Source organism: Leucopleurus acutus (assembly GCF_964270905.1).
Source record: "Leucopleurus acutus genome assembly, chromosome: 19".
NCBI lineage: Eukaryota > Metazoa > Chordata > Mammalia > Artiodactyla > Delphinidae > Leucopleurus > Leucopleurus acutus.
The window spans coordinates 36,232,972-36,250,129 of record NC_139161.1 but is presented as its reverse complement, the minus strand read 5'-3'; the positions used below and the strand labels follow the sequence as shown (position 1 = coordinate 36,250,129).

The following is a 17,158-nucleotide window of genomic DNA, read 5'->3' as shown; positions in this document are numbered from 1 at the left end:
AATAACTAAGGCACATTTTAAAAATTAAAACTAAAAATTCAGTCTTTCTAGGGCATAATTTATTTTAGATTATTTGAATTACTGCTAAACTATTCTGAATGAAACTGAGCAGAATCCTGTGGGGCCCTCCCAAGTATGAAAGTCCCTCCATGACCCATGCCTCTTGTTTGTAGCTGAATTCTCCCAGTCCTCCTCTGATTCAAAGAAAGAGCAGGGCTTCCCTGGTGGTGCAGTGGTTGAGAGTCTGCCTGCCGATGCAGGGGACACGGGTTCGTGCCCTGGTCTGGGAAGATCCCACATGCCGCGGAGTGGCTGGGCCCCTGAACCATGGTTTCTGAGCCTGCGTGTCCGGATACTGTGCTCCGCAACGGGAGAGGCCACAACGGTGAGAGGCCCGCGTACCGCAAAAAAAAAAAAAGAGCAGGTTCAAAGAGTTAATAATTAGGACAATAGAGTCACAGAATCTTTCAGTGTCTGATGCACATTCCTGAGTTGTTTTACAGTTACTATAACCGCCACCAGAGGGAAAAAGCTAACTGCATGATGACCAGACAGTAGCCATGCCATAAGCTGCTCCATCTTGAGCAGTACTGAATCTATGGCTAACACAGTTCCAAGAACTTGCCTGAAGGGAATGGGATTAACACTATTGCTTATAATAATTTGTATCTTTGTGGGCATCAAAATAATTGTGGCTTGTTCTGCCCATACATGTAATAGGGCAACTAAATTGTCAGCAAAGAGTTGCTACAGACCCATGTCAACATCTTTCACTCTAAGAATATGGCACCCTATGTCAGCATGAAGAAGTTACAGAAGACAAACCTTCACCCATAATCCCATAGAAATGGGATGATGTCTGACAGTGGGGATTTGTAAGCAAATCTTTGCAGGCAGCTCTTTGCAGGAAGCAGTTATCTGCAGGACATCTTTTTTTCTTATCACTTTAGAAAAGCTATCTTTAACTTAACTTTTACACCAGGTGCTTCTCCATGCTCTATCCAGCTCTGGCCCAAGCACTCCTTTCAAATCTTATGATCACACAAAGTCTTGCTTAACCTGTTGATTCTTTCCTTAGATTAAAGAAGTAGAAATGAAGAATAAGTAATTAACAGATGACTAGATCATTTCCCCAGATTCCCCTTCAGTAATCTCATGAGCAAACTGTGTGAACACGATATAATCTAAAGAGAGATCACAAGGAATCAACAAACCTGCATGCAGTGGGAGATAGGAAAGAATATGACCCCTTACCACAATGATTAACTGAGATCACTTCCCATTTTTCCCTTTGAAAACTTTTATGGCTGAGCAGAATCTTGGGAGTTGGTTCTGGGACATGAGTCTACATTCTCCTCAGGTTGCTGGCCTCCTGAATAAAGCAAACTTTTTTTTTTCTTACTAGCACATGTCTCTCAAGTATTGGCTTTCAACATTGAGCAGCCAAACCTGAGTTTGGTAACATGAATTTGAGAAATTGTTTCATTCAGTAAACAGAGGCTAGAGCCTAGCATGTCTGAGATACTAAAATGCAAATGTGATCAGAACTTCTAACCCTGAGTCAAGTGAAGTGATACAGAGGCATGAACAAATAATTCTAAAATGAATATGAAGTGCTGAATACACTCAAATACAGAGGCTTCCCTAAGGAGAGATTAGGGAGAATTATTAGGACAGGAAACATTTGAAATTAAACTTTAAGGAAGAGAAAAAGGAAAAAAATGGATTTTCATTCCAGGATTCCAAATATTCCAGAAATCAGAAATAATAACTAGCAAAGGAATAGCAGCATAGAAGACCAAGGTTACCTTAAGAGTGGCTAGAAATTTGTTGCAACTGATTTTCCGACCAAAAGTTATTTTGTTTGCCTGGTTTTACTATCATTTTTTAAAAGATTCCAACTGATGTCAAAATGAAAATATCATGAATGATGTGTGAGTAGAATTCTAAACAACAAGTATCTTTTTTTTTTAAAGGTATCTTTTTTTTTTAAAGGACTTTTTAAGCAGGAAAAGAAAGGAAGAAATAATAAAAGTCCTGTGTTTGTTTTCATGTCAGGTGTATAGTATCTTTATTTTGCTTATTGTATTAAAAGTTCTTTTCATGGCCAGCTCAAGTGAGCCATAGGCTGGTAGTTTTTCTTCTTTCCATATCTCAAATCATATTGTACTGAAGCTTCAAAGCTCTGTTTCTGTTATTTCTTTCTTAAGAACTTGATAAAGATGGATGGGTTTACAGTACAGCAAAATCTGATGCACATTTCACATGCTTCATCTTGTATTGAAAGAAATAAGTAAATTATCCTCTGATGGCCAGCTGAATTCTTGCATGTGTGAAAAGAATGCTTCCCTCCTTTTCATACACCGTCTAAGCTTAATTATCTTCTTTAAACCCCAAATGTTTTGTTCTCTGGGGTTTAATAATCATTCAATATTCTCAAATGTTTTATTTTTTTCTTAAATGTACCATTGTCTTGCAATCAGTTTTAACTTTGTTCAGGTGTCCAGGTTTATAATATCAATGATAATTTTAAATCTTCAAAAATTCAACTATTCTCTAAGACGTTTTGCTCACAAATTTTAACCCTTTAAAATTTTTCAAATTGACAAAGATAAGGGTAACATTCAGGGCTTCAGTGATTTAGTTAATTTTCATAAATAATTGTTTTGTAAATTTGGAAAAATGCTATGACATTTAACAAAGGCCAAAGTGTCTTTTATTTTTTTAAGTAAAATTTTATGTCCTAGATTAAACCATAACCAGTGATACACTCTACATTTCAAATATCAAAAATAGTTTCCAATTTATTTAGGTAATTATAGGCATAAGTCCACACAGAGTAATTGGTAATGTCAAGATCTTATTTAAGGAATTTCACTCTTTTGAAATTGATCATCTGCCTGAATAACATACTTACAGAACACAGATCCAACGAGAAAACTAGTGAGCTATATATGATCCTTGATGCTGAAAAATGCAACTAATTGATTTACAGATTGCTATTGACAATTCAAAAACAAATGCTTTAATAAAGCAAGATGTTTTTGAATGTTAATATAATAATTGTGATAGTTCTTTATAATCAGAGACTAATCATTATTAATTCCCTTGACATTCACTGAAGTGATATTAATTATAACAAACTCTTTCAGCAAACATCAAATGTAGTCCAGAGCTCTAAAGCAAAATGTATTGCCATTTGAAATTCACTGCTGTACACCCACTGGGAATTGTGGCTATATTATCCAATTATGAGCATCATATTAACCAAAGTGAATATTTTACTTTTCTGCAGATTAAAAAAAAAAATCATGTTTTTGAAATGTTTGATAATTATGCCCTATTTTTTCCTTTTGGGTTCCATGGCTTTGAAATTTTGTTTTACCTTAAAGAAAAAGTTGCTATTTTTTTATCTAGACTTTTCTCCCCAGATATCTCTATTTGATTTATGCATGTTCTCCTTATTTTTCTTATTTTCCGTGGCTCATGAAAACTTAAAAAAAATGTTATAACCACTTAGTACATGCAGTAAATTGAATGGAAAGCAAACAATTCCTTCACTTTTGAAATTTAGTTGTAGAAGAAAACATAAGCACCCCATGAAATTCTGAATACTCTAAACTTGTCCTAATTCATTTTGTCTTGGGCATATAGGTGTTGTTACCTATATGGGCATATAAATTTTGTTACTTCATCATGCTTTTGTTATTTTTTTCCCAATTGCTTTTTTGAGTAGGATCTTTTTTTAGGGACAGTGATGTAGAAGGCATTCAGTCTTTAGAAACTGACAGAGTTCATGTTTATTTATTGAATGATCTGACAAAAAGATGGTATTCATTCTAAAAGGAGAATAAATTTTAGACATGTTCTAAGAACTAGCTCAGAGAATATGGTAGATGTTCAGCTCATGATGAGTAATCAGAACTAATATTTACTGATCACTCAATTTGTTTCAGACAATGTACAGTTTACATGTATCATCTTATCTAATCTTTACAACAACCCAGAAAAGAGAACTCTGAAATAAGAATGTTGTTCTAGGAATATTACTTACTCCTAAGTTGTTTTGAGGATATTTTGGCTGTGGGTTCCTCTGAGTTCCCTGTATAAATGTTTTCTTTCTTTCTCCTCTCCTCTTTCTTCTCCTCCTCCTTTCCTTCTTCTTTTTAAAAAAATCTCCATCTCTCTCTGTCTCTTTGTCTGTCTGTTTGTCTCTCTTTTGTTACACCCTCTATCCCTCCCTCCCTCTTATTTCACCTCTATTGAGGTATAATTGATAAAAAGAAATCATATATATTTAAGGTGTATATATTGTAAAATGATCATCACAATCAAGATAATCAACATATCACATAGTTCCATTTTCTTTCTTTCCTTTTGTGTGTGTGTGTGTGTGTGTGAGAACAGGTAAGTTCATCCTCATCAAATTTCAAGTATAAAATACAGTAGTACAGAGCTGCCAGCACGTCCTAACTGACTGAATTTAGCATCATGCTGTGATCTCAAGTCTATGCAGAGCTAACTGGTATGGAAACATTCATTCTCTTTTGGGCATGGACTATTCTCCTAACCACCTCCATCACTCTGCCACTTCTTTTTCTACTTTTAAGAGTGAAAGTAAAAAAAAAAAGTAGAATGAATAAAGTAAAATAAGCTAAAATATCATCCCATAAAATGGCAATGATAAAGTAGTAAAAATATGCAGCTATAGTAAACACACACACACACAAAACCCCATGTAGACAAAACTGTAAAAGTTGTAAAAGAGAACTAACCTGACTCCATATTGGATCTATTCCTTTAGCTCTAACCTTTGTGCTCAGTTGCTTGTGTTTAGTCATGCTGGCTCCGCACCTTTGTAAAAGAATGTTGCCTATAGCCTGAAATATATAAAATAGCCCTTTCTCAAGGTTCTGCCTGCCAGGCTTGACCTTTAAAGAATAACACTTTTTATTTATATAGAGATAAAAAGTTGTTGAACAGAGAATAATATTTGTCTTGCTAGATGTTTACAGAAACATTGTGACCAAACCTACATGGACAGCTGCAAGAACAAAGGATTATCACACCCATTCTGGGGACTGGCCAGCACCCAAAAGTTTGCAACAGCCAGACACACCCCCTCCTCTTTTAGTATAAAAGAAGCCTGAATTCTAACGTGGGTAGGATGGTTCTTTAAGACACTAGTTTCCCCTCCATTTTTGACATCTGCTGGATTTCCAAATAGTTGTTATTCCCTGCCCCAATATCTAGTCTCTCAATTTATTGGCTTGTCCTGTGGTGAGGAGTATTAACTTGGACTTGGTAACAAAACCAATTTAGAGGATCAACTAGGGCCACTCACTTATATCTAAAATTACTGAAAACAGAGACATTTTGAGCTGACTGTTCAAAGAAGGAGCACTTCTCGTAGGAGTACTCCTAGTCAGTAGTAGTTGCCACTGTTCTCCTCTTGCTCCTTTTTCTTCTGCCCTCCTCTACTTCTCCTAGCTCATTTTCCCCTTAGTGAAGCTGAGTCTTGCCCCAGAGGTTACTGGTTTATGCTATTAATTCTCACAATTGGCACTAAACTTGTAGTGACTGTACAGGAATCTCAATGAATAAGAACTGTGGTATCTTGGAGACGTATTCTGCTTCTTCAAGAAAATAATTCTTGTGCATATAGTTACAACAGAGGTTTCTTCTTTTTAGGATCTTATAAGGTTATGAGTTGGGGGAAAACACTAGTGATCATTCAGTTTAATGAACCACTGTAAGGATTAGTAAATGAGGTGTAGGGGGAAAAAATGACCTGTCATACCAAATCCCAGAGCTGACAGGTGGTTAAGACAGCACTAGAGTCCAGTTTTTCTTGTTTCAAAAGCACTTTGTATAAATGATAGGTCATTCTGAGGAAAATGCTTGTATATTAATAGCTGCTAGTATTTTCCCTTTCTCAATTCTTTCTTTTTTTTTTTTTAACATCTTTATTGGGGTATAATTGCTTTACAATGGTGTGTTAGTTTCTGCTTTATAACAAAGTGAATCAGTTACACATATACATATGTTCCCATATGTCTTCCCTCTTGCGTCTCCCTCCCTCCCACCCTCCCTATCCCACCCCTCCAGGCTGACACAAAGCACGGAGCCAATATCACTGTGCCATGCCACTGTTTCCCACTAGCTATCTACCTTACTACGTTTGTTAGTGTGTATATGTCCATGACTCTCTCTCGCCCTGTCACAGTTCACCCTTCCCCCTCCCCATAACCTCAAGTCCGTTCTCTAGGAGGTCTGCGTCTTTATTCCTGCCTTACCCTTAGGTTCTTCATGACATTTTTTTTTTCTTAAATTCCATATGTATGTGTTAGCATACGGTATTTGTCTTTTTCTTTCTGACTTACTTCACTCTGTATGACAGACTCTAGGTCTGTCCACCTCATTACAAATAGCTCAATTTCGTTTCTTTTTATGGCTGAGTAATATTCCATTGTATATATGTGCCACATCTTCTTTATCCATTCATCCGATGATGGGCACTTAGGTTGTTTCCATCTCCGGGCTATTGTAAATAGAGCTGCAATGAACATTTTGGTACATGACTCTTTTTGAATTTTGGTTTTCTCAGGGTATATGCCCAGTAGTGGGATTGCTGGGTCATATGGAAGTTCTATTTGTAGTTTTTTAAGGAACCTCCATACTGTTCTCCATAGTGACTGAACCAATTCACATTCCCACCAACAGTGTAAGGGGGTTCCCTTTTCTCCACACCCTCTCCAGCATTTATTGTTTCTAGATTTTTTGATAATGGCCATTCTGACTGGTGTGAGATGATATCTCATTGTAGTTTTGATTTGTATTTCTCTAATGATTAATGATGTTGAGCATTCTTACATGTGTTTGTTGCCAGTCTGTATATCTTCTTTGGAAAAATGTCTATTTAGGTCTTCTGCCCATTTTTGGATTGGGTTGTTTAATTTTTGTTATTGAGCTGCATGAGCTGCTTGTAAATTTGGGAGATTAAACCTTTGTTGGTTTCTTCATTTGCAAATATTTTCTCCCATTCTGAGGGTTGTCTTTTGGTCTTGTTTATGGTTTCCTTTGCTGTGCAAAAGCTTTGAAGTTTCATTAGGTCCCATTTGTTTATTTTTGTTTTTATTTCCATTACTCTAGGAGGTGGGTCAGAAAGGATCTTGCTGTGATTTATGTCATAGAGTGTCCTGCCTATGTTTTCCACTAACAGTTTGATAGTTTCTGGGCTTACATTTAGGTTTAATCCATTTTGAGCTTATTTTTGTGTATGGTGTTAGGGAGTGATCTAATCTCATACTTTTACATGTACCTGTCCAGTTTTCCCAGCACCACTTATTGAAGAGGCTGTCCTTTCTCCACTGTACATTCCTGCCACCTCTATCAAAGATAAGGTGTCCATATGTGCGTGGGTTTATCTCTGGGCTTTCTATCCTGTTCCATTGATCTATATTTCTGTTTTTGTGCCAGTACCATACTGTCTTGATTACTGTAGCTTTGTAGTATAGTCTGAAGTCAGGGAGCCTGATTCCTCCAGCTCCTTTTTTTGTTCTCAAGATTGCTTTGGCTATTCAGGGTCTTTTGTGTTTCCAGACAAATTGTGAAATTTTTTGTTCTAGTTCTCTGAAAAATGCCAGTGGTAGTTTGATAGGGATTGCATTGAATCTATAGATTGCTTTGGGTAGTAGAGTCATTTTCACAATGTTGATTCTTCCAATCCAAGAACATGGTATATCTCTCCATCTATTTCTATCATCTTTAATTTCTTTCATCAGTGTCTTATAATTTTCTGCATACAGGTCTTTTGTCTCCTTAGGTAGGTTTATTCCTAGATATTTTATTCTTTTTGTTGCAATGGTATATGGGAGTGTTTTCTTGATTTCACTTTCAGATTTTTCATCATTAGTATATAGGAATGCCAGAGATTTCTGTGCATTAATTTTGTATCCTGCTACTTTACCAAATTCATTGATTAGCTCTAGTAGTTTTCTGGTAGCATCTTTAGGATTCTCTATCTATAGGATCATGTCATCTGCAAACAGTGACAGCTTTACTTCTTCTTTTCTGATTTGGAATCCTTTTATTTCCTTTTCCTCTCTGATTGCTGTGGCTAAAACTTCCAAAACTATGTTGAATAAGAGTGGTGAGAGTGGGCAACCTTGTCTTGTTCCTGATCTTAGTGGAAATGCTTTCAGTTTTTCACCATTGAGGATGATGTTTGCTGTGGGCTTGTCATATATGGCCTTTATTATGTTGAGGAAAGTTCCCTCTATGCCTACTTTCTGCAGGGTTTTTATCATAAATGGGTGTTGAATTTTGTCAAAAGCTTTCTCTGCATCTATTGAGATGATCATATGGTTTTTCTCCTTCAATTTGTTAATATGGTTTATCACATTGATAGATTTGCATATATTGAAGAATCCTTGCATTCCTGGAACAAACTTCACTTGATCATGGTGTATGATCCTTTTAATGTGCTGTTGGATTCTGTTGGCTAGTATTTTGTTGAGGATTTTTGCATCTATGTTCATCAGTGATATTGGCCTGTAGTTTTCTTTCTTTGTGATATCCTTGTCTGGTTTTGTACCAAGGTGATGCTGGCCTCGTAGAATGGATTTGGGAGTGTTCCTCCCTCTGCTATATTTTGAAAGAGTTTGAGAAGGATAGGTGTTAGCTCTTCTCTAAATGTTTGATAGAATTCGCCTGTGAAGCCATCTGGTCCTGGGCTTTTGTTTGTTGGAAGATTTTTAATCACAGTTTCAATTTCAGTGCTTGTGATTGGTCTGTTCATATTTTCTCTTTCTTCCTGATTCAGTCTTGGCAGGTTGTGCATTTCTAAGAATTTGTCTATTTCTTCCAGATTGTCCATTTTATTGGCATAGAGTTGCTTGTAGTAATCTCTCATGATCTTTTTTATTTCTGCAGTGTCAGTTGTTCCCTCTCCTTTTTCATTTCTAATTCTATTGATTTGAGTCTTCTCCCTTTTTTTCTTGAAGAGTCTGGCTAGTGGTATATCTATTTTGTTTATCTTTTCAAAGAACCAGCTTTTAGTTTTATTGATCTTTGTTATTGTTTCCTTCATTTCTTTTTCATTTATTTCTGATCTGATTTTTATGATTTCTTTCCTTCTGCTAGCTTTGGGGTTTTTTTGTTCTTCTTTCTCTAATTGCTTGAGGTGCAAGGTTAGGTTGTTTATTCGAGATGTTTCCTGCTTCTTAAGGTCGGCTTGTATTGCTATAAACTTCCCCCTTAGAATTGCTTTTGCTGCATCCCATAGGTTTTCGGTCGTTGTGTCTCCATTGTCATTTGTTTCTAGGTATTTTTTGATTTCCTCTTTGATTTCTTCAGTGATCACTTCATTATTATGTAGTGTATTGTTTAGCCTCCATGTGTTTGTATTTTTTACAGATCTTTTCCTGTAATTGATATCTAGTCTCATGGCGTGGTGGTCAGAAAAGATACTTGATACAATTTCAATTTTCTTAAATTTACCAAGGCTTGATTTGTGACCCAAGATATGATCTATCCTGGAGAATGTTCCATGAGCACTTGAGAAAAATGTGTATTCTGTTGTTTTTGGATGGAGTGTCCTATAAATATCAATTAAGTCCATCTTGTTTAATGTATCATTTAAAGCTTGTGTTTCCTTATTTATTTTCATTTTGGATGATATGTCCATGGGTGAAAGTGGGGTGTTTAAGTCCCCTACTATGAATATGTTACTGTCAATTTCCCCTTTTATGGCTGTTAGTATTTGCCTTAGGTATTGAGGTGCTCCTATGTTGGGTGCATAAATATTTACAGTTGTTATATCTTCTTCTTGGATCGATCCCTTGATCATTATGTAGTGTCCTTCTTTGTCTCTTTTAATAGTTCTTATTTTAAAGTCTGATTTTTGTCTGATATGAGAATTGCTACTCCAGCTTTCTTCTGGTTTCCATTTGCATGGAATATCTTTTTCCATCCCCTTACTTTCAGTCTGTATTTGTCTCTAGGTCTGAAGTGGGTCTCTTGTAGACAGCATATATAAGGGTCTTGTTTTTGTATCCATTCAGCTAATCTGTGTCTTTTGGTGGGAGCATTTAGTCCATTTACATTTAAGGTAATTATCGATATGTATGTTCCTATTCCCATTTTCTAAATTGTTTTGGGTTCGTTATTATAGGTCTTTTCCTTCTCTTGTGTTTCTTGCCTAAAGAAGGTCCTTTAGCATTTGTTTAAAGCTGGTTTGGTGGTGCTGAACTCTCTCAGCTTTTGCTTGTCTGTAAAGCTTTTAATTTCTTCATCAAATCTGAATGAGATCCTTGCTGGGTAGAGTAGTCTTGGCTGCAGGTTTTTCTCCTTCATCACTTTCAGTATGTCCTGCCACTCCCTTCTGGCTTGTAGGGTTTCTGCTGAGAGATCAGCTGTTAACCTTATGGGGATTCCCTTATGTGTTATTTGTTGTCTTTCCCTTGCTGCTTTTAATATGCTTTCTTTGTATTTAATTTTTGACAGTTTGATTAATATGTGTCTTGGCGTATTTCTCCTTGGATTTATCCTGTATGGGACTCTTTGTGCTTCCTGGACTTGATTAACTATTTCCTTTCCCATATTAGGGAAGTTTTCAACTCTAATCTCTTCAAATATTTTCTCAGTCCCTTTCTTTTTCTCTTCTTCTTCTGGAACCCCTATAATTCGAATGTTGGTGCATTTAATGTTGTCCCAGAGGTCTCTGAGACTGTCCTCAGTTCTTTTCATTCTTTTTTCTTTATTCTGCTCTGCAGTAGTTATTTCCACTCTTTTATCTTCCAGGTCACTTATCCGTTCTTCTGCCTCAATTATTCTGCCATTGATCCCATATAGAGTAGTTTTAATTTCATTTATTGTGTTGTTCATCATTGCTTATTTCATCTTTATTTCTTCTAGGTCCTTGTTAACTGTTTCTTGCATTTTGTTCATTCTATTTCCAAGATTTCTGATCATCCTTACTATCATTATTCTGAATTCTTTTTCAGGTAGACTGCCTATTTCCTCTTCATTTGTTAGGTCTGGTGCATTTTTATCTTGCTCCTTTATCTGCTGTGTGTTTTTCTGTCTTCTCATTTTGCTTATCTTACTGTGTTTGGGGTCTCCTTTTTGCAGGCTGCAGGTTTGTAGTTCCCGCTGTTTTTGATGTCTGTCCCCAGTGGTTAAGTTTGGTTCAGTGGTTTGTGTAGGCTTCCTAGTGGAGGGGACTAGTGCCTGTGTTCTGGTGGATTAGGCTGGATCTTGTCTCTCTAGTGGGCAGGTTCACATCTGGTGGTGTGTTTTGGGGTGTCTGTGGCCTTATTATGATTTTAGGCAGCCTCTCTGCTAATAGGTGGGGTTGTGTTCCTGTTTTGCTAGTTGTTTGGCATAGGTTGTCCAGCACTGTGGCTTGCTGGTTGTTGAGTGAAGCTGGGTGCTGGTGTTAAGATGGAGGTCTCTGGGAGATTTTTGCCATTTGATATTATGTGGAGCTGGGAGGTCTCTTATTGACCAGTGTCCTGAAGTTGGCTCTCCTACCTCAGAGGCAGAGCCCTGACTCCTGGCTGGAGCACCAAGAGCCTTTCATCCACACGGCTCAGAATAAAAGGGAGAAAAAGTAGAGAGAATTAGTAGAAGTATGAGGAAAGAAAGAAGGAAAGGAGTGAAGGAAGGAAGGAAGAAAGAAAGAAAGAAAGAAGCAATGAAGGAAAGAAGGAAAGAAAGGAGGGAGGGAGGGAGGGAGGAAGGAAGGAGGGAAAGAGGAAAAAAGACAGAAAGAAAGAAGATACAGTAAAAATAAAATAAAGTATAATAAAGTTATGGAATTAAAAAATTCTTATTTAGAAAAAAAAAAAGGGACAGATAGAACCTTAGGACAAATGTTGGAAGCAAAGCTATACAGACAAAATCTTACACAGAAGCATACACATACACCCTCACTGAAAGAGGTAAAGGCGGAAAAATCATAAATCTTGCCATCAGAGACCACCTCCTCAATTTGGGATGATTCGTTGTCTAAAGGAGGGAAAGAAGGAAGGAAAGAAAGAAAGAAGGTAAAGTATAATAACGTTATTAAAATTAATTATTAAGAAAAAATTTAAAAAAAAACCATGGACGGATAGAACCCTAGGACAAATGGTGGAAGCAAGACTATACAGAAAAGATCTCACACAGAAGCATACACATACACATTCACAAAAAAAAGGAAAAGGGAAAAAAATCATAGATCTTGCTCCCAAAGTCCACTTCCTTAATTTGGGATGATTGGTTGTCTATTCAGGTATTCCACAGATGCAGGGTACATCAAGTTGATTGTGGAGCTTTAATCTGCTGCTTCTGAGGCTGCTGGGAGAGATTTCCCTTTCTCTTCTTTGTTCTCACAGCTCACCGGGGCTCAGCTTTGGATTTGGCCCTGCCTCTGCGTGTAGGTCGCTGGAGGGCGTCTGTTTTGTGCTCAGACAGGACGGGGTTAAAGGAGCCGCTGATTCAGGGGCTCTGGCGCACTCAGGCCGGCAGGAAGGGAGGGGCGGGGAGGGAGGGGCCCGGAGTGCGGGGCGGGCCTGCGGCAGCAAAGGCCAGCATGACTTTGCACCAGCCTGAGGCCCGCCGTGCGTTCTCCCAGGGAAGTTGTTCCTGGATCCCGGGAACCTGGCAGTGGCGGGCTGCACAGGCTCTGTGCTCGCACACAGGCCCCTTGGTGGCGGCAGCAGCAGCCTTAGCGTCTCCCGCCCGTCTCTGGGGTCCGCGCTTTTAGCCGCGGCTCGTGCCCGTCTCTGGGGTCCGCGCTTTTAGCCGCGGCTCACGCCCGTCTCTGGAGTTCCTTTAAGCAGCGTTCTTAAACCCCTCTCCACACGCACCAGGAAACACAGAGGGAAGAAAAAGTCTCTTGCCTCTTCGGCAGGTGCAGACTTTTCCCCGGACTCCCTCCCGGGTAGCCGTGGTGCACTAACCCCTTCAAGCTATGTTCAAGCCGCCAACCCCAGTCCTCTCCCTGCGCTCCGTCCGAAACCGAAACCCGAGCCTCAGAGCCTCAGCTCGCAGCCCCACCCGCCCCGGCGGGTGAGCAGACAAGCCTCTCGGGCTGGTGAGTGCCGGTCGGCACCGATCCTCTGTGCGGGAATCTCCCCGCTTTGCCCTCCACACCCGTTGCTGTGCACTCCTCTGGGGCTTCGAAGCTCCCCGCTCCGCTTCCCGCAGTCTCCGCCCGCGAAGGGGCTTCCTAGTGTGTGGAAACTTTTCCTCCGTCACAGCTCCCTCCCACTGGTGCAGGTACCGTCCCTATTCTTTTGTCTCTTTTTTTTCTTTTTTTTTCTTTTGCCCTACCCAGGTACGTGGGGAGTTTCTTGCCTTCTGGGAGGTCTGAGGTCTTCTGCCAGCCTTCAGTAGGTGTTCTGTAGGAGTTGTTCCACGTGTAGATGTGTTTCTGGTGTATCCGTGGGGAAGAAGGTGATCTCCGCGTCGTACTCTTCCGCCATCTTCCAGCCAAGTTCTCATTGTTAATTCTTATATGTGAGCCCCTCAGGCAAAATTTCTTTAAAGCACTAATTTCTGAGATAACACAAATCAGACATTAAATTGTACTTTTTATAAAAATTTAATGAACATCAAGCCAAAGTTAGGACAGATATTGCCCTTATGAAATGATCAGTGGATCACTTACTAAAAGTTCATTGATAGATATATCGTATTGTGTAAAATGCTTAGTAGTAATACTCAGAATGTTTAGCTAATGAGCTGTTTCAGGATTTTCTAGGTCTGGAGTGGGACCCTGACACCTGCATTTTTAAGAAGCTCCTTAGGAAATTCTGTTACACCGTGATGTTTGAGAATTTATCTGGTACATATGAACACACACAATTTGCACAAAAAAATAAGTACTAGTGTCTTTCTAAAAAACACAGAAGTGTAGAAGCCAAGAAAATGAGGAGTGAGATAGAAGGTTAAAGAGAGACGGAAATGAAAAACAAGCAAACAAACAAAGCTTCTAACTAATCTGTTCTTCTGGCTTTAATTTCATTTTATCTCTAGTCCATTCTCTATTATGCCAAGAGACATACTTTTTAAACCACAAATCCAGTCATAGCCTTTTGCTAAAACAAACAAACAAAACTTTTGAGTGTTTCTTATTACCTGTGGAACAGTCTAAATTACTGATCGTGACTTTTAATTGGGACCCTCCCCATATTTTCAGACTCATTTTTTTTTTCCATTTTCCCCCTCATATTTACTCTAGCCATGCTCGGCCACTTAGCACTTGCTAAACAAGCCTAATATTTTTAGATTTCTGTGTCTTGCTTTCTTCCTGGATTGCTCGTCTCTCAACTTGGATTACAAGATATTCATACTTCAATACAAAGCTAAATCTCAAGTTATTGACCTTTTCTGACACTAATATTTTAAGAGATAAGATTAAGAAAATCTATATCACAGGTCAATACACAGGTCAATTTTTTAAAAATTAATTAATTTATTTTTGCTGTGTTGGGTCTTCGTTTCTGTGCGAGGGCTTTCTCTAGCTGCAGTGAGCGGGGGCCACTCTTCATCATGGTGCACGGGCCTTTCACTGTCGCAGCCTCTCTTGTTGCAGAGCACAGGCTCCAGACATGCAGGCTCAGTAGTTGTGGCTCACGGGCCTAGTTATTCCACAGCATGTGGGATCCTCCCAAACCAGGGCTTGAACCCGTGTCCCCTGCATTAGCAGGCAGATTCTCAACCGCCGCACCACCAGGGAAGCCCCTCAGGTCAATTTTTGATGCAATCTGATGCAAGCTCATAATTCTAGGGGATCACTAGAAGGCAACATTATGACCTATAGAAGCCACATTGATTTTTTAAACTATCAAATATGTTAATGGTTAACATCTACATTAAATGTGTGTAGGGCCTAGAATCTTTTATTTCTACTTTACGATGAACACTTCTATGATCTCAGAGTATGCTTTCAGACTTTAAACAGGCAAATGTTCTATTTTTTTCTGGAAGAAAGTGTAGCTCTGTGCCCATATAAACTACCTCCATGAATTTTCAGTATTGATAGAATAAAATCTGGACTTTCCAGTTTTTCCAACGTCTCAAGATAAAAATTGTGAAACATGCAGAAAATTTGAAATAATTGTGTATACCTACCATCTGGATACTACAATTGTTAGCATTTTGTTATTTTTTTTTTTTATCACATACCTATCCTTCTGTCTTTCCATCTGCCCATCCATTCATCCATCTTAATTTGCATGCATCTCAAAGCAAGTTGCAAACATTAGTATAATTCAGGTCCTCACATTTGTTAATGCAGAATGTTAAGACTTTCATGTGAAAGCTTGGCAATTCAAGCATATACATTTCTCATCAATCAATAACATATATTTACACTATAGTTTTAAACAGTATGTGGTTTGTTTCCTATTAAAAGCATGGTTAAACTGAGTAATATTTGTGTAAGCTCACATATTTTTATGATTTCTTACAAAATTCTCTCATTAGGCCACATCACCAGAAAGCAAATAATTTTTAATTCTGATAGCTTAAAAATTGCAGAAATCCTATTAGTGTTTTAGTACTTTGCCTATATAAAGGTTTGCTGTATATTTTTTTTCCAGCTTCTGTAGAGCTATTCTTAAAGACAATTTCTTTAATATGACTTATTTTCCTTAACCTACTAGTCAAGGGATACTGCCTGGTTTACATGAATAAGTAATGAATGTTTAGAGATATATTCCTTGAATTTTCAGAGTTGCACAGTGGAGAAATGAGAATAGTGATATAGGAATAGGGGAAGAGAGGTGGGGATAGAGTTTGTAAGTTGATAAATCAATGCTATACTGTTATTTAGTACTGTAAAAATAATAGGAAGCACTAAATAGTTAAAAATAGGAAATTCTTTGGAGCTAGAGTGGACAGAAGAGGGTTGTGGAAAGAAACTGGTGATGTTCACCATAAGCCCTCCTGTAATGATAATATTAATAATAATGCATGATAATAACACATATAGTACTTGTTATGTGCCAAGAACTATCTTAAACTCTTTACATTTATATATTATTACATTTTTCTTAAATGTTACATTTTACTTAATTTTCATTTAATCTTCATAAGAGTTCTATGAGGTTGATATTATTGTTATTGCCATTTTACAGATGTGGACACTAGTCTCAAAGCAAGACTTCAGTCTTTGAACTCAAGAGTTGTGTTCTAAAATCCATGTTGTTTACTGTTGCATCTTGATATAGTTTGTTTAAAAAGTTATCCATGAGGTGTTGTTTTCTGCCTTCAGTGGCAGGAAAACTTCCTCTGTTTTAAAAAATCTTGTAAGCATTCTTTTACAAATAATGAAATTCATATAAGCTCTATGTAAAGCCCACTTCTCTAGTCTTTGAAAGGCTAGATATCCATATATTGCTCAAATATTGCAATTATCCCACTCTTGGTTTCTAGTCTCACTGTTATATTCACACTCTGTGCATATAAGAAACAATATTCAAAGTAAGTAAATAAACAAATGTGACAATAAATTATACTTTTGCTCACTTGTTTGCTTCTACTCTGAAAATTTTATTTAAACTTCTACATCTTTCATGATTTCTGTTGATGAAATAAAATTATTTTTAAGGCAGGACAAGAAATATTTAACATAAAATTTTCTCTGCCATTTGAGCCACTAGCCCCTCCTTGTTAGCATGCATTGTGTTTCTGCATCACACATTAACTAGATCCCCTCAGAAGACACAGGAATGCCTGCATACCAAAAAAAAAAAAAAAAAGCAATTTTCTCTTAGTGCTAGCAAGGTAACTCCTTAGGAGATAACATTCCTTTCTCAATCTTGTTAGGGGTCACAGTGACCCATTACTTTCCTGGTTGGATTATATGAACTGTCAATGTGTTGCATTGATGTATAATCCTTTCATGTATAACCACTTGCCTCAAAAACTTGTATAACTGCTTTGACTTCTAATGGGCAGAATAGTCCTCAGAGCTCTCTGAAAGACTGTCTCCTGTGTTATAATTCTCAGGTTGGCATGAATAAAAATTTCCATTTCTTCCTTAGCTTGGCTATTGATGAATTTTTTGTTGACATTTGCATGGCATAGTCAGTAGGATATTATAGACAACACCAGAGTATACCTGGAGTCTACCCCAAACAGGTGCTCAGTACTAGCATGGACC

General features: G+C 37.8%; 1 long non-coding RNA gene across 1 annotated transcript in view; it reads left to right on the top strand.

Moving 5' to 3' along the window:
- The first annotated feature begins 11,585 nt into the window (after nucleotides 1-11,585).
- Nucleotides 11,586-17,158, top strand: part of LOC309975409 — a 367,911-nt gene continuing 362,338 nt past the window's right edge. Inside the window, exon 1 of the long non-coding RNA XR_014326943.1 lies at nucleotides 11,586-11,633. This is a non-coding gene — a long non-coding RNA (uncharacterized lncRNA). The remainder of the gene's footprint in view (nucleotides 11,634-17,158) is intronic.